This window comes from Coregonus clupeaformis, chromosome 20 (assembly GCF_020615455.1).
Source record: "Coregonus clupeaformis isolate EN_2021a chromosome 20, ASM2061545v1, whole genome shotgun sequence".
Classification (NCBI taxonomy): Eukaryota; Metazoa; Chordata; class Actinopteri; order Salmoniformes; family Salmonidae; genus Coregonus; species Coregonus clupeaformis.
This window is the reverse complement of record NC_059211.1, coordinates 23,525,069-23,547,787: the sequence shown is the minus strand read 5'-3', so window position 1 is coordinate 23,547,787 and position 22,719 is coordinate 23,525,069. Positions and strand designations below refer to the sequence as shown.

The following is a 22,719-nucleotide window of genomic DNA, read 5'->3' as shown; positions in this document are numbered from 1 at the left end:
ACAAAAACATTTGTGGACAAAAGCAGTTATCTCCTTTCTCTGTGCCAGGCAGTAGAAATAACCAGGTTAGGGTTAGGGGTCAGAACATGTTAGGGGCTAGAGGTCAGGACAGGCTGGTGTTGGGGTTAGGGGTCAGAAGTTGAATATTAAAACAGGCTGGTGTTAAGGCTGTATTTGTTTCATCAGCACATTCACATTCACTGGGCTTTACAATACAAACAGGCTGAGAACACTCCTTAAAGGCTCTCATCTTCATCGTGTTACTGGTGGGATGGCAGATGTTAAAGGATTAGGGGTCAGAGGTCAGTGTCGTGCAGCTTTGCAGATCTTGTCGTATACCTCAGGGAAAGCGTCCTGACAGCCCAGCTCCTTTCTCAGACGGTGATACAACGTCCCGTCAAACATCTCCCAGAACTCACTACGCTCCATGTACACATCAGCATACAGCATCTGGAACCTAGACACACACACACATTCAAACATACATACGTCAGCACAATCGGAAGCCTTACTCCCATCGTTCCATATAGACCCTCATCATACAGCTGTTGGGGGTGTGTATGTGTGTGTACAGAAACTCACCCATGCACCTCTCTGACAAACTGCTCCAGCTGTCTACATGAGGCTTTAGCCTTGAAGTGTTTAACCCTGGGTTTTCCGTACGCTCCGATGTCCACATACAGCTCTGCCTCCTCACCTTTAGGATGAACCATCCCCCGGCCCGGGGGGAGCACGAACGGACACAACCACAGAGGGTACACCTGCAGGGAGGGACATACCAACTTAGTTACAACCCTACAATGAGACAGTCACACCCTTAAAACAAGATATACCAACTCAGTCACTCACCTAAAATTAGATATACTGTACCAACTCAGTCACTCCCTTAAAATGAGATAAACCAACTCGGTCACACCCCTAAAATGAGATATACCAACTCAGTCACACCCCTAAAACGAGACATACCAACTCAGTCACACTTGTGTGTGTTTAATGTATTAGGGTATGTTACGCTGAGGAAGCATGCAATGTAGCTATGTGTCTTATGTGAAATGTACTAGTTTGTGTGTGTGTGTCTTACATGGATGTTCTGGTGGAAGCGTGCGATAGCGGTCTGGATGTGTTTCATGGGGACCAACATGTCCTGGACAACATGGTGTTGCTCATACAGTTGTCTGATGGTCTCTCCCTGGGTCAGCTTCAACAGAGAGATCTTAGGAGGAACCATCCACCCAAACAACCACCGGAACACTGGGTGGTTACCAAACGGGATGATGTCCTGGAGACAAAAACACACACACATTCATGTTTACAGCAATCAGCTTTCCAGCTCCACAGTTGTGTCCAGTAGAGAAAATATGTTTTGAAATGGAACGAAACACATTTTGGTTTTCTATTTCAGAAAGTGTGGCTATTATATGTCCCACTGAACACGACCCTGGTCTATGCCTCATATATAACGGAAGGGGTTGGGGGGGGGGGGGCTGTAAAACTGCCCCTTTACCCCTCCTCCCCATCAACAACATCATCAGTCTGTCAGAGAAAAACTAGACATAATTTAAGGTTATGGTAAGGAACAATTACCAGCAAACCACACATGGTTTCCTAATGGCAGCGTGCGTGTGTGTGTGCATGTGTGTCTGTACATTAGGGAGACTAATGCAGAGTTATGTGCTGGGGGAGGAGATGATGACATGCTGAAATCTGCAGGATAAAAGGGTCACTTTGTATCATTTGTCTAATGCACTGTGTGTGTATGTATGTGTGCATTTGTGTGTGTGTACTTGGAGCTCCCAGAAGATGGATCGTGTGTGTCTGTGGTAGTAGTGGCGTAGAGGGATTATCCACTGCTGTGTTGTTCTTTGTCAGGTAACTCTCAACGTGCTTGAAGAACCACGGCTTATAGTGCAGGCCGATCTTGTTAATCTGAAACACACACACAGTGCAGGGTTATGGTTAGATCTTGCAGACAGACAGCACTCTTCTCCTCTCTTGTCCTTCTGATCGTACCATGTCATTCTTCCTCTATTTCTCTTTTTCTCTTTCTCACCTGGTCAGGTTCAGCCGTGTCAGTCATAGTGCCAGTCATGATAACAGCTTCGTCCAGTGAGTACTGCAGTCCTTCTACAAACGTGTTGTTCTTGTCCTCAGACGCCTCACTGAACCGACGGCAGATGTTCTCCAGCCCTCTGACTGGCTCATACTGCAGACCAACCCAATACCTTGCCGGGACGATCTTTATCTCCGTGGCAACCAGGAACCCCAGAGTTCCACAGGACCATGGAACTGCGTGGAACAGGTCAGAGTTCTCCTCCTGTTAGAGAACCCCCCCTCCAACACACACACACAGAGAACATCAGTTTCCCTCCTGTAACAGTGCCACATAGCAGATTCATTTCCTTCTCTCTCTCTCTAGTTGTACTGTGGACCCTTTGTTTCCAGATTAACTGCCATTTCCAGTGGTGTTGGCTTTATGTTTTCTGAAGGACTGGAGGCCTGTAGCTTTGCTCTGTTAGTTACAGAACTGGAGGCCTGTAGCATTGCTCTGTTAGTTACAGAACTGGAGGCCTGTAGCATTGCTCTGTGAGCTACAGAACTGGAGGCCTGTAGCATTGCTCTGTTAGTTCCAGAACTGGAGGCCTGTAGCATTGCTCTGTTAGTTCCAGAACTGGAGGCCTGTAGCATTGCTCTGTTAGTTCCAGAACTGGAGGCCTGTAGCATTGCTCTGTGAGCTACAGAACTGGAGGCCTGTAGCATTGCTCTGTGAGCTACAGAACTGGAGGCCTGTAGCATTGCTCTGTGATCTACAGAACTGGAGGCCTGTAGCATTGCTCTGTGATCTACAGAACTGGAGGTATTGCTCTGCTCCGACAACAAGGTTCTCTTAAAGATCCGAGCAGTAAAGAGAGCTCTGCTCACCTCAGTGCAGCGGACCAGGCTGCCGTCAGCCAGCACCAGCTCAAAGGCAACACAGATGTGCTGGAAGAGTCCGTAGATATGAGAGGATGACTCTATACCTGTACCCATCACCAGACCTCCTGTAGATAGAGAGAGAGGGAGAGCGAGAGGGCTTAATTATTTAGTAAACAAAAGACAATTGGGGCATACTAGTGCTCAGGGACACAGTCAAGATACAACACCAACAGTACAGGATACACAACAACAACACTTTAGGGACTCAATCTCCTCACAGGTGAAGAAGCAGAGAGCAGCGTAAACACTCAAACAGTTTGTCAGTTGTGTGTGTGTGTGTTTGTGTGTGTCAGTCTCTGTGGAGCTCCAGATGAATCTACAGCGTGCTGATGGGAAAACATTAAGCTGTTGATCTAACATTTATGGATCCGGAAAACCATTATGGAATCTGATCCAGGAGCGCTGTGCACTCCGAAGCAATTTCCTCTGAGTTTCACCCTCGGAACTCTACCATCTATAAACCATCGATCCTCTAATCCAATAAGAGAGGGTGATGATGCTCCCAACAGGAAATAAACAACCCTGATGGATAAGATGCCATGGAAACACTCAGCTACAGAGGGGTATACTACAAAGCAGAAAAATGAGTTAGCCAGCTAACTTTGATCAACAACCAGAAATAACTATTGATTTTCTGGTTCATTAAGAAAACTAAATTTAGATATGTGTTTTTGGTTGTTGAGTCAATTAGTCCATGCCCATTTCAAGCTTATCTTTCTAAAAAAATAAAATAAAATATATATATATATATATATATATATATATATATATATATATATATATATATATATATTTCAGAATATTTAGGCAAGTCAGCTGACTAACTCATTGATCCTACTTTGTAGTATACCCCTCTGGATGGCAATCTGTCAGTCGTTGTATAGAACAACATATACCACCATATATCACATCCGAACAACAATATATACCCAATGATTTCTATATACACTAGATGACTGACATGGGGCGCTGTGTTGAAGCCACCGTGCCTCCCAGAAATGTTCCATATGCACAAAAAGCTTATTGCTCTCAAATTTTGTGCACAAATTTGTTTACATCCCTGTTAGTGAGCATTTCTCCTTTGCCAAGATAATCCATCTACCTGACATGTGTGGCATATCAAGAAGCTGATTAAACAGCATGATCAGTATTTATGTCTGTAATAAAGCCCTTTTGTGGGGAAAAACTCATTCTGATTGGCTCCCCAGTGGGTGGGCCTGGCTGCCAAGTGGGTGGCCTATGCCCTAGAAGGCCCACCCATGGCTGCACCCCTGCCCAGACATGTGAAATCCATAGATTAGGGCCTAATTTATTTATTTCAATTTACTGATTTCCTTATATGAACTATAACTCAGGAAAATCTTTGACATTTTTACATGTTGCGTTTATATACAGTACCAGTCAAAAGTTTTGACACACCTATACTCAGTCAAGGGTTTTTATTTTTACTATTTTCTACATTGTAGATGTAATGAATACTCAGGGAGAAAAAGGTGTAGATTCACGCGCAGAGCGCGGCAGGTGTTTATTTAGCCTCCGCAAAAGGCAGGAATCGTGGTCACAGGCAGGCAATGGTCATACACAGGTAGGCAAACAGGCAGGAGAATCAAAAACTAAGACTGAAGGCTATAACTGGTTCTCACAAACGAGCTAGGAAAAGGCTTAGAGTCAAAACGAACAATACCTCACAAGGCACAAACAGAATGAACTGAACTAAATAAGGCACTAATGAGACCAGGTGAGTAACTAACACAGGTGAAATCAATGAACAAAAATGAAAGACAGGGCTACGTTCAAGAACACAAGGTTGACTAAGAAAATAAATACAGAACCTTACAGTAGAATAATAGTGAAGACATCAAAACTATTAAATAACACATATAGAATCATGTAGTAACCAAAAAAGTGTTAAACAAATCAAAATACATATTTTTCAAATAGCCACCCTTTGCCTTGATGACAGCTTTGCACACTCTTGGGATTCTCTCAGCCAGCTTCACCTGGAATGCTTTTCCAACAGTCTTGAAGGAGTTCCTACATAAGCTGAGCACTTATTGGCTGCTTTTCCTTCACCATGCCGTCCGACTCATCCCAAACCATCTCAATTGGGTTGAGGTCGGGGGATTGTGGAGGCCAGGTCATCTGATGCAGCACTCCATCACTCTCCTTCTTGGTCAAATAGCCCTTACACAGACTGCAGGTGTGTTGGGTCATTGTCCTGTTGAAAAACAAATGATAGTCCAAACCAGATGTGATGGCGTATCGCTGCAGAATGCTGTGGTAGCAATGCTGGTTAAGTGTGCCTTGAATTCTAAATAAATCACAGACAGTGTCACCAGCAAAGCACCCCCACACCCTAACACCTCCTCCTCCATGCTTTATGGTGGGAAATACACATGCAGAGATCATCCGTTCACCCACTTTTATTTATTTTATTTTATTTCACCTTTATTTAACCAGGTAAGCCAGTTGAGAACAGGTTCTCATTTACAACTGCGACCTGGCCAAGATAAAGCAAAGTAGTGCAATAAAAACAACACAGAGTTACATATGGGGTAAAAAAAAAACATAAAGTCAGAAATACAACAGAAAATATATATACAGTGTGTGCAAATGTAGCAAGTTATGGAGGTAAGGCAATAAATAGGCTATAGTGCAGAATAATTACAATAGTATTAACACTGGAATGCTAGATGTGCAAGAGATTATGTGCAAATAGAGATACTGGGGTGCAAAAGAGCAAAATAAATAACAATATAGGGATGAGGTAGTTGGGTGGGCTAATTTCAGATGGGCTGTGTACAGGTGCAGTGATCGGTAAGGTGCTCTGACAACTGATGCTTAAAGTTATTGAGGGAGATAAGAGTCTCCAGCTTCAGAGATTTTTGCAATTCGTTCCAGTCATTGGCAGCAGAGAACTGGAAGGAATGGCGGCCAAAGGAGGTGTTGGCTTTGGGAATGACCAGAGAGATATACCTGCTGGAGCGCAGACTACGGGTGGGTGCTGCTATGGTGACCAATGAGCTAAGATAAGGCAGGGATTTGCCTAGCAGTGATTTATAGATGGCCTGGAGCCAGTGGGTTTGACGACGAACATGTAGTGAGGACCAGCCAACAAGAGCGTACAGGTCACAGTGGTGGGTAGTGTATGGGGCTTTGGAGACAAAACGGATGGCACTGTGATAGACTACATCCAATTTGCTGAGTAGAGTGTTGGAGGCTATTTTGTAAATGACATCGCCGAAGTCAAGGATCGGTAGGATAGTCAGTTTTACGAGGGCATGTTTGGCAGCATGAGTGAAGGAGGCTTTGTTGCGAAATAGGAAGCCGATTCTAGATTTAACTTTGGATTGGAGATTCTTTATGTGAGTCTGGAAGTTGAGTTTACAGTCTAACCAGACACCTAGATATTTGTAGTTGTCCACATACTCTAGGTCAGACCCGTCGAGAGTGGTGATTCTAGTCGGGTGGGCGGGTGCTAGCAGCGTTCGATTGAAAAGCATGCATTTAGTTTTACTAGTGTTTAAGAGCAGTTGAAGGCTACTGAAGGATTGTTGTATGGCATTGAAGCTCGTTTGGAGGTTTGTTAACACAGTGTCCAATGAAGGGCCAGATGTATACAAAATGGTGTCGTCTGCGTAGAGGTGGATCTGAGAGTCACCAGCAGCAAGAGCGACATCATTGATATACACGGAGAAAAGTGTCGGCCCAAGAATTGAACCCTGTGGCACCCCCATAGAGACTGCCATAGGTCCAGACAACAGGCCCTCCGATTTGACACACTGAACTCTATCTGAGAAGTAGTTGGTGAACCAGGCGAGGCAGTCATTTGAGAAACCAAGGCTATTTAGTCTGCCAATAAGAATGCGGTGGTTGACAGAGTCGAAAGCCTTGGCCAGGTCGATGAAGACGGCTGCACAGTACTGTCTATTATCAATCGCGGTTATAATATCGTTTAGGACCTTGAGCGTGGCTGAAGTGCACCCGTGACCAGCTCGAAACCGGATTGCATAGCGGAGAAGGTACGGTGGTATTCGAAATGGTCGATGATCTGTTTGTTAACTTGGCTTTCGAATACTTTCGAAAGGCAGGGCAGGATGGATATAGGTCTGTAGCAGTTTGGATCTAGAGTGTCACCCCCTTTGAAGAGGGGGGATGACCGCGGCAGCTTTCCAATCTCTGGGGATCTCAGACGTTATGAAAGAGAGGTTGAACAGACTAGTAATAGGGGTTGCGACAATTTCGGCGGCTAGTTTTAGAAAGAAAGGGTCCAGATTGTCTAGCCCAGCTGATTTGTAGGGGTCCAGATTTTGCAGCGCTTTCAAAACATCAGCTGTCTGAATTTGTGTGAAGGAGAAGCGGGGGGGGCATGGGCAAGTTGCAGCAGAGGGTGCAGAGTTGGTGGCCGGGTTAGTGGTAGCCAGATGGAAAGCATGGCCAGCTGTAGCAAAATGCTTGTTGAAATTCTCGATTATTGTAGATTTATCGGTGGTGATAGTGTTTCCTAGCCTCAGTGCAGTGGGCAGCTGGGAGGACGTGCTCTTATTCTCCATGGACTTTACAGTGTCCCAAAACTTTTTGGAGTTAGTGCTACAGGATGCAAATTTCTGTTTGAAAAAGTTAGCCTTTGCTTTCCTGACTGCTTGTGTATATTGGTTCCTAACTTCCCTGAAAAGTTGCATATCGCGGGGGCTATTTGATGCTAATGCTGTACGCCACAGGATGTTTTTGTGCTGGTCAAGGGCAGTCAAGTCTGAGGAGAACCAGGGGCTATATCGGTTCTTAGTTCTGTATTTTTGAATGGGGCATGTTTATTTAAGATTGAGAGGAAATTACTTTTAAGGAACAACCAGGCATCCTCTACTGACGGAATGAGATCTATATCCATCCAGGATACCTGGGCCAGGTCAATTAGGAAGGCCTCCTCGCTAAAGTGTTTTAGGGAGCGTTTGACAGTGATGAGGGGTGGTCGTTTGACCGCGGACCCGTTACGGACGCAGGCAATAAGGCAGTGATCGCTGAGATCCTGGTTGAAGACAGCTGAGGTGTATTTAGAGGGTATGTTAGTCAGGATGATATCTATGAGGGTACCCATGTTTACGGATTTAGGGTTGTACCTGGTAGGTTCGTTGATAATTTGCGTGAGGTTGAGGGCATCTAGCTTGGATTGTAGGATGGCTGGGGTATTAAGCATATCCCAATTTAGGTCACCAAGCAGTACAAACTCTGAGGATAAATGGGGGCAATCAATTCACATATGGTGTCCAGGGCACAGCTGGGGGCTGAGGGGGGTCTGTAGCAAGCGGCAACAGTGAGAGACTTATTTCTGGAAAGGTGGATTTTTAGAAGTAGAAGCTCAAACTGTTTGGGCACAGACCTGGATAGTATGATGGAGCTCTGCAGGCTATCTCTACAGTAGATTGCAACTCCACCCCCTTTGGCAGTTCTATCTAGACGGGAAATGTTATAGTTGGGGATGGAAATTTCAGAATTTTTGGTGGCCTTCCTGAGCCAGGATTCAGACACTGCTAGAACATCAGGGTTGGCAGAGTGTGCTAACGCAGTGAATAACTCAAACTTAGGAAGTAGACTTCTGATATTTATGTGCAAGAAACCAAGACTTTTGCGATTACAGAAGTCATCAAATGATAGCGCCTGGGGAGTAGGAGTGATACTGAGGGCTGCAGGGCCTGGGTTAGCCTCTACATCACCAGAGGAACAGAGGAGGACTAGAATAAGGATACGGCTAAAGGCTTTAAGAACTGGTCTTCTAGTGCGTTGGGTACATAGAATAAAGGGGGCAGATTTCCGGGTGTTATAGAAAAGATTCAGGGCATTATGTACAGACAAGGATATGGAAGGATATGAGTAAAGTGGAGGTAAACCTAAGCGTTGGGTAACAATGAAAGAGATAGTATCTCTAGAGGCATCAATTGAGTCGGTCTCTGAGTGTATGGGGGAGGGACAAAGGAGCTATCTAAGGCAGGTTTAGCTAGGCTGGGGGTCTACAGTGATATAGTACAATTAGAAATAACCGAAACAACAATAAACTAACCATGTTTGGGCTGAGGCTAAACATAAACAGGATGTAGTACCGTAAAAAGGAACAGTCCAGCAGATATCAGCTGTATAGCTGAGTTATCATAAGGTCCGGTGGTGAAGCACTTGTGAGTAAGAGGCCACGGATAGCGTGTGCTAGCGGGCCAGGGCTAGCAGATGGATGGAATCTTCGTGGTTAACGTCGTAACCACATCAGACGATTTCGTCGGCAGACCAGTCGTGTAGGATCGGCGGGGCTTCGTGTCAACACTAGGTGGTCCCGTCCGGTTGACAGAGAGGTAGATAGCCGGGAGATGGGCCTAGCTCAGGATGATTAGCCAGACCACAGCGTCCGTTTTGTTGTAGCCAGCTGGTAGCGATGAATCCGGAGTTAAAGGTCCAGTGATTCAGTGATTCCGGCGGAAAAACTGATATGATCTGGGTCGATAACGCCCTGTGCAGACTGGCCGAATATCCGGTGATCAATGTCCAATGATTAAAATTAATCCCAGCGGAAAAAAATCCAATGTTTTGGGTGAAACACCGCTAGCTGTGGCTAATAGCAAGTAGCTAGTTCAGTAGCTAGTTCAGTTTAGTGAGTAAGAGGCCACGGATAGCGTGTGCTAGCGGGCCAGGGCTAGCCGATGGATGGAATCTTCGTGGTTAACGTCGTAACCACATCAGACGATTTCGTCGGCAGACCAGTCGTGTAGGATCGGCGGGGCTCCGTGTCAACACTAGGTGGTCCCGTCCGGTTGACAGAGAGGTAGATAGCCGGGAGATGGGCCTAGCTCAGGATGATTAGCCAGACCACAGCGTCCGTTTTGTTGTAGCCAGCTGGTAGCGATGAATCCGGAGTTAAAGGTCCAGTGATTCAGTGATTCCGGCGGAAAAACTGATATGTTCTGGGTCGATAACGCGCTGTGCAGACTGGCCGAATATCCGGTGATCAATGTCCAGTGATTAAAATTAATCCCGCGGAAAAAAATCCAATGTTCTGGGTGAAACACCGCTAGCTGTGGCTAATAGCAAGTAGCTAGTTAGCTGGCTAGCTAGTTTCAACTGGAGATTCTAGATTCTAGATAAAGGTAAGTCAAAAATAGAATCCGTTCCACATTGAGTGAGGCGGGTTGCAGGAAAGTATATTTTGTAGAAGGATGAAAAGTCTGATAGGGAAATATGTACGAAAAATACAAAAAAACAGGGTATTTACAGGCTATTTACAGACACACGACAGAAACAGGACTGCACTACTTCGCCATCTTGGAACCTTCACACCGCGCTTCACAAAGACACGGCGGTTGGAACCAAAAATCTCAAATTTGGACTCCAGACCAAAGGACAAAATTCCACCGGTCTAATCTCCATTGCTCGTGTTTCTTGGCCCAAGCAAGTCTCTTCTTATTATTGGTGTCCTTTAGTAGTGGTTTCTTTGCAGCAATTCGACCATGAAGGCCTGATTCACGCAGTCCCCTCTGAACAGTTGATGTTGAGATGTGTCTGTGACTTGAACTCTGTGAAGCATTTCTTTGGGCTGCAATTTCTGAGAATGGTAACTCTAATGAAGTTATCCTCTGCAGCAGAGGTAACTCTGGGTCTTTCTTTCCTGTGGCGGCCCTCATGAGAGCCAGTTTCATCATAGCGCTTGATGGTTTTTGCGACTGCACTTCAAGAAACTTTCAAAGTTCTTGAAATGTTCCGTATTGACTGACCGTCATGTCTTAAAGTAATGATGGACTGTCGTTTCTCTTTGCTTATTTAAGCTGTTCTTGCCATAATATGGACTTGGTCTTTTGCCAAATAGGGCTATCTTCTGTATACCCCCCTACCTTGTCACAACACAACTAATTGGCTCAAACGCATTAAGAAGGCACACCTGTTAATTGAAATGTATTCCAGGTGACTACCTCATGAAGCTGGTTGAGAGAATGCCAAGAGTGTGCAAAGATGTCATCAAGGCAAAGGGTGGCTATTTGAAGAATCTCAAATATAAAATATATTTTGATTTGTTTAACACTTTTTTGGTTACTACATGATTCCATATGTGTTATTTCATAGTTTTGATGTCTTCACTATTATTCTACAATGTAAAAAAAATAGTAAAAATAAAGAAAAACCTGTGAATGAGTAGGTGTGTCCAAACTTTTGACTGGTAGTGTATATATCTTTTTTACCCCCTTTTTCTCCCCAATTTTGTGATTACGATCTTGTCACATCGCTGCAACTCCCCAACAGGCTCGGGAGAGGCGAAGGTCGAGTCATGCGTCCTCCGAAACATGACCCGCCAAGCCGCGCTTCTTAGCACCCGCTCGCTTAACCCGGAAGCCAACTGCACCAATGTGTCGGAGAAAAACACTGTTCAACTGACGACCGAAGTCAGCCTGCAGGCGCCCGGCCCACCAGAAGGAGTCGCTAGAGCGCGATGAGCCAAGTAAAGCCCCCCCCCAGCCAAACCCTTCCCTAACCCGGACGACGCTGGGATCGAACCCCAGGCTGTAATGATGCTGCAACACTGCGTGCCTTAGACCGCTGCGCCACTCGGGAGGCCTGCGTTTATATTTTTGTTCAGTATAAATTATATTATGTGAACTAAACACAAAAATTTAAATAAATATATGTAAAAACATTTAAAATATAATTGTTTGAGATTACTAATGTTACTGTCCCCACTGCAACAACACATACAGTGGGGGAAAAAAGTATTTAGTCAGCCACCAATTGTGCAAGTTCTCCCACTTAAAAAGATGAGAGAGGCCTGTAATTTTCATCATAGGTACACGTCAACTATGACAGACAAATTGAGAATTTCTTTTCCAGAACATCACATTGTAGGATTTTTTATGAATTTATTTGCAAATTATGGTGGAAAATAAGTATTTGGTCACCTACAAACAAGCAAGATTTCTGGCTCTCACAGACCTGTAACTTCTTCTTTAAGAGGCTTCCACTCGTTACCTGTATTAATGGCACCTGTTTGAACTTGTTATCAGTATAAAAGACACCTGTCCACAACCTCAAACAGTCACACTCCAAACTCCACTATGGCCAAGACCAAAGAGCTGTCAAAGGACACCAGAAACAAAATTGTAGACCTGCACCAGGCTGGGAAGACTGAATCTGCAATAGGTAAGCAGCTTGGTTTGAAGAAATCAACTGTGGGAGCAATTATTAGGAAATGGAAGACATACAAGACCACTGATAATCTCCCTCGATCTGTGGCTCCACGCAAGATCTCACCACGTGGGGTCAAAATGATCACAAGAACGGTGAGCAAAAATCCCAGAACCACACGGGGGGACCTAGTGAATGACCTGCAGAGAGCTGGGACCAAAGTAACAAAGCCTACCATCAGTAACACACTACACCGCCAGGGACTCAAATCCTGCAGTGCCAGACGTGTCCCCCTGCTTAAGCCAGTACATGTCCAGGCCCGTCTAAAGTTTGCTAGAGTGCATTTGGATGATCCAGAAGAGGATTGGGAGAATGTCATATGGTCAAATGAAACCAAAATAGAACTTTTTGGTAAAAACTCAACTCGTCGTGTTTGGAGGACAAAGAATGCTGAGTTGCATCCAAAGAACACCATACCTACTGTGAAGCATGGGGGTGGAAACATCATGCTTTGGGGCTTTTTTTCTGCAAAGGGACCAGGACGACTGATCCGTGTAACGGAAAGAATGAATGGGGCCATGTATCGTGAGATTTTGAGTGAAAACCTCCTTCCATCAGCAAGGGCATTGAAGATGAAACGTGGCTGGGTCTTTCAGCATGACAATGATCCCAAACACACCGCCCGGGCAACAAATTAGTGGCTTCGTCAGAAGCATTTCAAGGTCCTGGAGTGGCCTAGCCAGTCTCCAGATCTCAACCCCATAGAACATCTTTGGAGGGAGTTGAAAGTCCGTGTTGCCCAGCGACAGCCCCAAAACATCACTGCTCTAGAGGAGATCTGCATGGAGGAATGGGCCAAAATACCAGCAACAGTGTGTGAAAACCTTGTGAAGACTTACAGAAAACGTTTGACCTGTGTCATTGCCAACAAAGGGTATATAACAAAGTATTGAGAAACTTTTGTTATTGACCAAATACTTATTTTCCACCATAATTTGCAAATAAATTCATAAAAAATCCTACAATGTCATTTTCTGGAAAAAAAATTCTCATTTTGTCTGTGTACCTATGATGAAAATTACAGGCCTCTCTCATCTTTTTAAGTGGGAGAACTTGCACAATTGGTGGCTGACTAAATACTTTTTTCCCCCACTGTACTTAAATACATGTAATTTTGTCCTTGAAACATTGAATTGAAATACTGTAGAATTCCATTCCTATCAAGGACTGGTCCTTCTGGGGAGTGCCAATATGGCCGACCGTTGGCTTCAAAGTAGATGTTGGCCAGGTTAAAATGCAGGCTACAGATGAAGGTGCTCCCATGTAAAATAGTGAAGTCAGGGCCCTCATCTCTTCTAATTGCTCTCAAGTCGCATCCTTGGGAAGTCGTGAAATCTGAGGTATGGGTGTTTTTGTTTGTTGTCGGAACAAAAAGGGACACTACATTTTAGCAGACGCTCTTATCCAGAGCGACTTACAGTTAGTGAGTGTTTTTTCTTTTCTTGTCATACTGGCCCCCCGTGGGAATCGAACCCACAACCCTGGCGTTGCAAACGCCATGCTCTACCAACTGAGCTACATCCCTGCCGGCCATACCCTCTTCTACCCTGGACGACACTAGGCCAATTGTGCGCCGCCCCATGGGTCTCCCGGTCGCGGCCGGCTACGACAGAGCCTGGATTCGAACCAGGCTACAGCAATGCAGTGCCTTAGACCACTGCGCCACTCGGGAGACACTACAATAGCATCAGTGAGAGGATTGTGCCGCCATTATGCTAGCTTGCTAACTCTGCGCTGTTGCTAGTGACCAGAACATAAACCGGAACATAAACAACACCGCTTTGCTGAACTTCCGTTCTACAAACCCGGAAGTGTGAAAGAAGCCAATGGCCAATACATAGCATCAGCAATCCAGGGTTTATATATACTACCGGCCAAAAGTTTTAGAACACCTACTCATTCAAGGGTTTTTCTTTATTTTTTTACTATTTTCTACATTGTAGAATAATAGTGAAGACATCAAAACTATGAAATAACACATATGGAATCATTATATTAGAGATTCTTAAAATTGCCACTGTCACGACTTCCGCCGAGGCTGCCTCCCCTCCTTGTTCGGGCAGGTTTCGGCGTTCGGCGTCACCGGCTTACTAGCTACTACCGATCCATTTATCATCATTCCATTTGTCTTGTCTTCAATCACACACACCTGGTCCTTATTCCCTCATTAGTCATGGTATAAGTGTTCCCTCTGCTTCCTTGTCTGTGTGGGTGATTGTTTGTTTGTGGAGGTTAGTGAAGCTCGGTGGAGCTCGTGTATTGTGTATCGACGGGAGTATTTTTCCTGTGTGCCTTGTATTTTCGCATTTCTGCGTAAACCTGTATATTTATCGGATTAAAGCCTGTTATTCTGTGATTTACCCTCCTGCGCCTGACTCCTTCATCACCACCTCATCACAGAATCATCCACCCGCTATGGAGTCAGCAGGAGAGACGCACATGCCTGGAGTCGTGGAACGGGTCCAGGAGCATTCAACTATGCTAGCCAGCTTGGGTGAAGCGATGGGTCGGGTTCTTCAGGTCGTCCAATGCCTGTAGAGGAGAGAGCCCGATCCGTCGAGACCAGCTGGTCAACCGGATCCCGCCACCTACACCCCAGCACCAGGAGGGATCCAGATATCCCGACCAGGGGAGTTTGACGGGACAGCGGTGCTGTGCCAAGGATTCCTTCTCCAACTGGAGCTCTACTTCTCCAGCATCCGACCGTTTCCATCGGAGCGGGAGAAGGTGTCCGCCCTAGTCTCCTGCCTCTCGGGGAAAGCCCTGGAGTGGGCCAACGCGGTGTGGAACGAAGGAGGAGCCGGGTTGGAGAACTACGGTGAGTTCGCTCGCCTCTTCCGGGAGGTCTTTGATCACCCGCCCGAGAGGCGGGCGAGCGGCTGGTCCACCTGAGGCAGGGGAAGAGGACTGCGCAGGACTTCACATTGGAGTTTTGGACGCTGGCAGCGGGGTCCGGGTGGAACGAGCGGGCCCTGATCGACCATTTCCGGTGCCATCTGCGGGAGGACGTCCGACGGGAGCTAGCCTGCCGAGACACCATGTTGTCCTTCAAGAAACTGGTGGACATGGCTATTTGTTTGGACAACCTGCTGGCAGCCAGAGGACGTCCTGGTAGGGGTCTGCCCGTTTCCACCCCGGACGACTCTGATCCCGAGCAGATGTAGCTGGGTGGAGCCGCCGGCCGAGAGAGCGGAGAGCCCTCTGCTGCGCACTGTAAAATACACATCTCCTTTCCTGAGCACAGTGTCACTCTGGTGGCACGAAGGGACAATACACCACACGTAGTAGTCAACGTTATTTTGGACCGGGAGGCGGCAGGCAGGGCACTCTCGCATCACCCCAGGTATCGAACACCCACACTCGTTCAGAGCCCTCTGCTGCGCACTGTAAAATACACATCTCCTTTCCTGAGCACATGGTAGTTCCCCAGTGTAAGGCGCTAGTCGATTCAGGCACAGCTGGGAACTTTATGGACGGGGCATTCGCACACCGTATAGGCATTCCATTGATTCGCCTATCCATTCCACGCCCCATCAGAGCACTTGATAGTTGACCATTAGGGTCCGGGTTGGTTAAGGAAGTTACTGCACCAGTCACCATGATTACCCAGGAGACTCATTGTGAGCAAGTTATTTTTTCCATTATTGAGTCTCCTGCTTTCCCTGTGGTATTAGGTATCCCTTGGCTAGCACTCCACAACCCCACCTTCTCATGGCCGCATAGGGTTCTCACGGGGTGGTCGCGAGAGTGTAAGGGTAGGTGTCTAGGTGTTTCCGTTGGTGCAACCACGGTGGAAAGTCCAGACGGTACCTCCACCGTGCGCATTCCCCCTGAATACCTCGATCTGGCGCATGCGTTCTCTAAAACGCAGGCGACTAAATTACCACCTCATCAGGGGATTGCGCGATAAAACTCTGGGTAGACGCTGTACCTCCCAGGAGTCATATATACCCCCTGTCACAGGCTGAAACGGTGGCTATGGAAACATATGTCACTGAGTCCCTGCGCCAGGAGTATATACGTCCCTCCACTTCACCCGCCTCCTCGAGTTTCTTCTTTGTGAAGAAGGACGGAGGTCTGCGCCCGTGCATTGATTATCGACCGCTGAACAGGGAGACGATAAGATTTAGTTATCCTCTCCCCCATTCCTTCAGTGATTGAATCAATGCATGGGGCGCACTTCTTCACCAAATTAGATCTCAGGAGTGCGTACAACCTGGTGCGTATCCGAGAGGGAGATGAGTGGAAGACAGCATTCAGCACAACCACGGGGCATTATGAATACCTGGTGATGCCCTATGGTTTGATGAATGCTCCCTCAGTTTTCCAGTCCTTTGTGAACGAGGTGTTTCGGGACATGTGTAGTGGTCTACATCGATGACATCCTGGTGTATTCCGCTACGCGCGCCGAGCATGTGTCTCTGGTTCGCAAGGTCTGGCCCGACTGTTGGAAAATGACCTTTATGCTAAGGCAGAGAAGTGTATGTTTTTCCAGCAGTCCGTCTCCTTCCATGGATACCGCATTTCCACCTCAGCTGTGGAGATGGAGGGAGATCGCATTTCAGCCGTGCATAATTGGCCGACTCCAACCACGGTTAAGGAGGTGCAGCGCTTCCTTGGCTTTTCCAACTACTATCGGAGGTTTATCCGGGGCTTTGGCAAGGTCGCAGCTCCCATTACCTCCCTGTTGAAGGGTGGACCGTCCCGGCTCCGCTGGTCTGCTGAGGCTGAGCTGGCCTTCAGCAAACTGCGGGTCTGTTCACCTCAGCCCCAGTACTGGCCCACCCCGATTCATCACTACCGTTCGTAGTGGAGGTGGATGCGTCCGAGGTTGGGATAGGAGCTGTCCTGTCTCAACGCTCGGGTACGCCACCCAAGCTTCGCCCCTGTGCGTTCTTCTTGAAGAAGCTCAGCCCGGCGGAGCAGAACTACGGCGTTGGTGATCGGGAGCTGTTGGCTGTTGTCCAAGCCTTGACCGTGTGGAGGCATTGGCTTGAGGGGGCAAAACACCCTTTCCTCGTCTGGACGGACCACCGTAACCTGGAGTACATCCGGGCAGCGAGGAGGCTGAATCCTCACCAGGCCAGGTGGGCCCTATTCTTCACCCGGTTTGATTTAACTCTATCATACATCCCAGGTACGAAGAACGTGAAGGCAGACGCGCTGTCCCGGCTGTATGCCCAGCGACAACACTCCCATACTGCCGGCCTCCTGCATTGTGGCGCCGGTAGTATGGGCAATGGACACGGATATAGAGCAGGCATTACGCACGGATCCCTCTCCACCTCAGTGTCCAGATGGCCTACAGTACGTGCCTGCTCTTATCCGTGATCGTCTGATCTACTGGGCACGCACGTCACTCTCCTCTGGTCACCCAGGTATCGGCCATACAGTGCGCTGCCTGACCGGAAAATACTGGTGGCATACCTTGGCTAAGGACATGAGGGTGTATGTCTCCTTCTGCTCTGTGTGCGCCCAGAGTAAGGCACCTAGGCACCTCCCAGTGGGTAAGTTACAACCTTTACCAGTTCCACAACGACCATGGTCTCACCTAAGTGTTGATTTTCTAACTGATCTTCCCCTCTCCCAAGGTAACACCACCATCCTGGTCATTGTGGCCCGCTTTTCTAAAGCCTGTCGCCTCCTTCCTCTGCCCGGTCTCCTCACGGCTCTGCAAACTGCGGAGGCCCTGTTTACACACGTCTTCCGGCACTACGGGGTACCAGAGGATATAGTGTCTGACCGAGGTCCCCAGTTTACGTCCAAGGTCTGGAAGGCATTCATGGCACGTCTGGGGGTCTCGGTCAGCCTGACCTCTGGGTTCCACCCCGAGAGTAATGGGCAGGTGGAACGGGTAAATCAATACGTGGGTAGGTTCCTGCGGTCCTACTGCCAGGACAGGCCGGGGTAGTGGTCGGTGTTCTTGCCATGGGTAGAATATGCCCAGAACTCTCTCCGGCACTCCTCCACTAACCTAACACCTTTCCAGTGTATTCTAGGTTACCAACCGGTTCTGGCACCGTGGCACCAGAGCCAGACCAAGGCTCCTGTGGTGGATGACTGGTTTCGGCGCACGGAGGAGACATGGGATGCTGCCCACGTTCACCTCCAACGCACTGTGCGTTGTCAGAAGGCCAACGCTGACCGCCACCGCAGTGAGGCCCCCGTCTTTGTACTGGGGGATCGGGTCTGGCTCTCGACCCGGAATCTGCCTCTCCGCCTGCCCTGCCGGAAGCTGAGCCCGCGGTTTGTGGGGCCGTTCAAAGTCCTGAGGAGAGTCAACGAGGTCACTTATAGGTTATTACTCCCCCCTGATTACCGTATTAACCCCTCGTTTCATGTCTCTCTCCTCAGGCCGGTGGTAGCTGGTCCACTTCAGGATGCTGAGGTGCGGGAGGTCCCTCCACCTCCTCTGGACATCGAGGGGGCCCCGGCGTACTCTGTCCGTTCCATCCTGGATTTGAGGCGTTGGGTGGGGGGCCTTCAGTACCTCGTGGAGTGGGAGGGGTACGGTCCGGAGGAACGGTGCTGGGTCCCGGTGAGGGATATCCTCGATCCCTCCATGTTACGGGATTTCCACCGCCGCCATCCGGCTCGCCCTGCTCCGCGTCCTCCTGGCCGTCCCCGAGGCCGGGGTCGGCCGCGCGCCAAGGGGGGGTACTGTCACGACTTCCGCCGAGGCTGCCTCCCCTCCTTGTTCGGACAGGTTTCGGCGTTCGGCGTCACCGGCTTACTAGCTACTGCCGATCCATTTATCATCACTCCATTTGTCTTGTCTTCAATCACACACACCTGGTTCTTATTCCCTCATTAGTAATGGTATAAGTGTTCCCTCTGCTTCCTTGTCTGTGTGGGTGATTGTTTGTTTGTGGAGGTTAGTGAAGCTCGGTGGAGCTCGTGTATTGTGTATCGACGGGAGTATTTTTCCCGTGTGCCTTGTATTTTCCAGTGCGCCTGTTTTGTGCCCTGGAGTGTGTTTGACGCATTTCTGCGTAAACATGTATTTTGCGGATTAAAGCCTGTTATTCTGTGATTTACCCTCCTGCGCCTGACTCCTTCATCACCACCTCATCACAGCCACCCTTTGCCTTGATGACAGCTCTGCACGACCTGGAATGCATTTCAATTAAAAGGTGTGCCTTCTTAAAAGTTAATTTGTGGAATTTCTTTCCTTCTTAATGTGTTTGAGCCAATCAGTTGTGTTGTGACAAGGTAGTGGCGGTATACAGAAGATACCCATTTTTGGTAAAAGACCAAGTCCATATTATGTCAAGAACAGCTCAAATAAGCAAAGAGAAACGACAGTCCATTATTATAAGACATGAAGATCAGTCAATACGGAACATTTCAAGAACTTTGAAAGTTTCTTCAAGTGCAGTCGCAAAAACCATCAAGCGCTATGATGAAACTGGCTCTCATGAGGACCGCCACAGGAATGGAACACCCAGAGTTACCTCTGCTGCAAAGGATTCATTAGAATAACCAGCCTCAGAAATTGCAGCCCAAATAAATGCTTCACAGAGTTCAAGTCAAAGACACATCTCAACATCAACTGTTCAGAGGAGACTGTGTGAATCAGGCCTTCATGGTCGAATTGCTGCAAAGAAACCACTACTAAAGGACACCAATAAGAAGAAGAGACTTGCTTGGGCCAAGAAACACGATCAATGGACATTAGACCGGTGGAAATGTGTCCTTTGGTCTGGAGTCCAAATTGGAGATTTTTGTTTCCAACCGTCGTGTCTTTGTGAGACGCGGTGTTGGTGAACGGATGATCTCCTAATGTGTATTTCCCACCATAAAGCATAGAGGTGGGGGTGCTTTGCTGGTGACACTGTCTGTGATTTATTTAGAATTCATGGCACACTTAACCAGCATGGCTACCACAGCATTTTGCAGCGATACGCCATCCCATCTGGTTTGGGCTTAGTGGGACTATTATTTGTTTTTCAACAGGACAATAACCCAACACACCTCCAGGTTGTGTAAGGGCTATTTTACCAAGAAGGAGAGTGATGGAGTGCTGCATCAGATGACCTGGCCTCCACAATCCCCCGACCTCAACCAAATTGAGATGGTTTGGGATGAGTTGGACCGCAGAGTGACGGAAATGCAGCCAACAAGTGCTCAGCACATGTGGGAACTCCTTCAAGACTGTTGGAAAAGCATTCCAGGTGAAGCTGGTTGAGAGAATGCCAATAGTGTGCAAAGCTGTCATCAAAGCAAAGGGTTGCTATTTGAAGAATCTCAAATATAAAATATGTTTTGATTTGTCTAACACTTTTTTGGTTACTACATGATTCCATATGTGTTATTTCATAGTTGTGATGTCTTCACTATTATTCTACAATGTAGAAAATAGTATAAAATAAAACAAATATCTTGAATGAGTAGGTGTTCTAAAACTTTTGACCGGTTGTGTACATCATTGCATATACCACCATATATACCTTTTAACAGCCATACAACAATATATATAATATAACTCAAACCCATATACAATAAAATATACCACCATACACCATAAAACCTTAGCCAACAATATATGCTGATGATATGCAGATGTAATGGTAATGAGTTGCATAGCGTACCGACAGTGAGGTCGTCCAGTTCTGGCAGCACAGGCAGAGTCCAGCCCATGGAGTTGAGGAGAGCAGTGATCTGACCCATGTTGACCAGGGGCTCCACATGAACCACCTGTTGTACATATACTTGCCCGGGTCATACAGGTTTACACACACATACATACTTTTATATACAGAGCTACAGTGTGTGAGCATGTGTGTCCTACCTGTCTCTGTGTGTCCACCTCCAGTATGTCCATCATGTTGATTAGGATGTTCTTGTTGGTCTTCTTGTATTTCCCCACTCTGAGAGAAACAGTCAGCCAGCCGGGCCGACCTGTACACATGTGAGTCTTCCCCCCCCCCTTCCTCCACTCACATACCTGCAACACACACACAGTATCATACTGCATGTAAGTATTATGGCCTCTGCCTAAATGTCTGGACCTTTATGGCACATAAGGCACTGCACTTCCTCTCTGGTCTCTGATTAAAGCCCTACTCCTGCTATTCCCTATAAATCACTACAGAACATTTGAAATGGAAGAAAGAATTTAGACTTTGTAAACGACAGAAGGAAATACAGTATCTGATACCATGCTCAAATGCTGAGCTCCCAGAATGCACACACACTGACACACACTCCGAGACCTACACAGTGAACGCTGCAGTTTGTTTTTCCTCTCCTTCATTCCCAAATCCCTAGTTCTTTCCAAAAGTCCCTTTAGGAAGAGAGGGATTACAGTCACTGCAGTCTCTCTCTCACACACACATATACACTCACACACACTGCTATCATCGGGTGTTATCAGGGATCTGTGTTTAAAGTTTAGACAGACGCACTCACACACACACATTGGGGTTAGCGAGGACATGTGTGAACGTCCAGATTATAGATAACATAACATGATAGATATAGACTTTAGAATGTCTGCTCTTCTGTAATAGCACTGCTCATATAAACTCATAAGCCTCTTCATGTAGAGTAGTAGGCCTGGTTAGGTAGGCTAGTCAGTGAAGAGGGGTGTATCCACTGGTTTTAATAGATTAGTTAACCTATTTTAATAGAGATGCAATTTGCATCATCGTTGCAATTTAGCCACATGCCCTAACCTGTCTCTGGATGTCCCGCACGCGCTGGTCGTGCTGTTTTGGCGCGGAACACATCTTGAAGATGAGCCACGCGCGCAGGTAATATTAGACATCAAATATGACTGATAGTGGCAGCAGAAATAGACAGACGAATATCCATCTCTGGTGAACGATCACGTAGTCTAAGCCTTTCATCTTGATCCACAACAGAAAGAGAACTACCAGTCCACCGAGATACAACAACGGATCCATCCACCCTGCTCTGCTGGTCTACTGGCCTGATGATGGTCTAGTTAAGACTGTTCCAGAGAATAAATCCCTTTTATGAACAATCGATTTTCTATTGCCTTTAGTTGGGAGCACGCGATGCAAGATTTCTAAGCTTCTGCTTTTTAAAATCCACATAGATCCTCTATGCCAACACATTCACTAAAGGCACACACCGCTACACAGACAGACAGGTGTGTAAATGTTGAAGTTAGAATCCTGCCACTCATGTCGTTCTCTCTGATAGGCGAGGCCTATGTTGGAGCGCTTCGTCCAATCAGAGAGCAGAAATCCCGTCACACCATTCATCCTGCGCATACCTTCATTAACATGCAACAGTTAAGTAATACAGTGGATACAACTTTGTTAAAACCATTCAACTTCACTGATATCAAACTAGGCCTACAGTAGTTAAGCATTATTTCAATAACCTATTTATTATAACTTACATATAACTACAAGAGTAATTATAGATTTTATTTAGCGGTATTATATAACAATATCACTACCATAAACCAGGTAATAAAACTACACTGATTATTACATGAAACCCTAACCAATGCTAAATCTAACGCATTTAACTACAGTGCTTTCAGAAAGTATTCACACCCCT

The 22,719-nt window shown here is 46.9% G+C and overlaps 1 pseudogene; it reads right to left on the bottom strand.

The window, feature by feature from the left end:
- Position 1: 1 nt before the first annotated feature.
- LOC121532676 lies at positions 2 to 22,091 on the bottom strand (annotated as a pseudogene).
- Between the last annotated feature and the right edge of the window lie 628 nt (positions 22,092 to 22,719).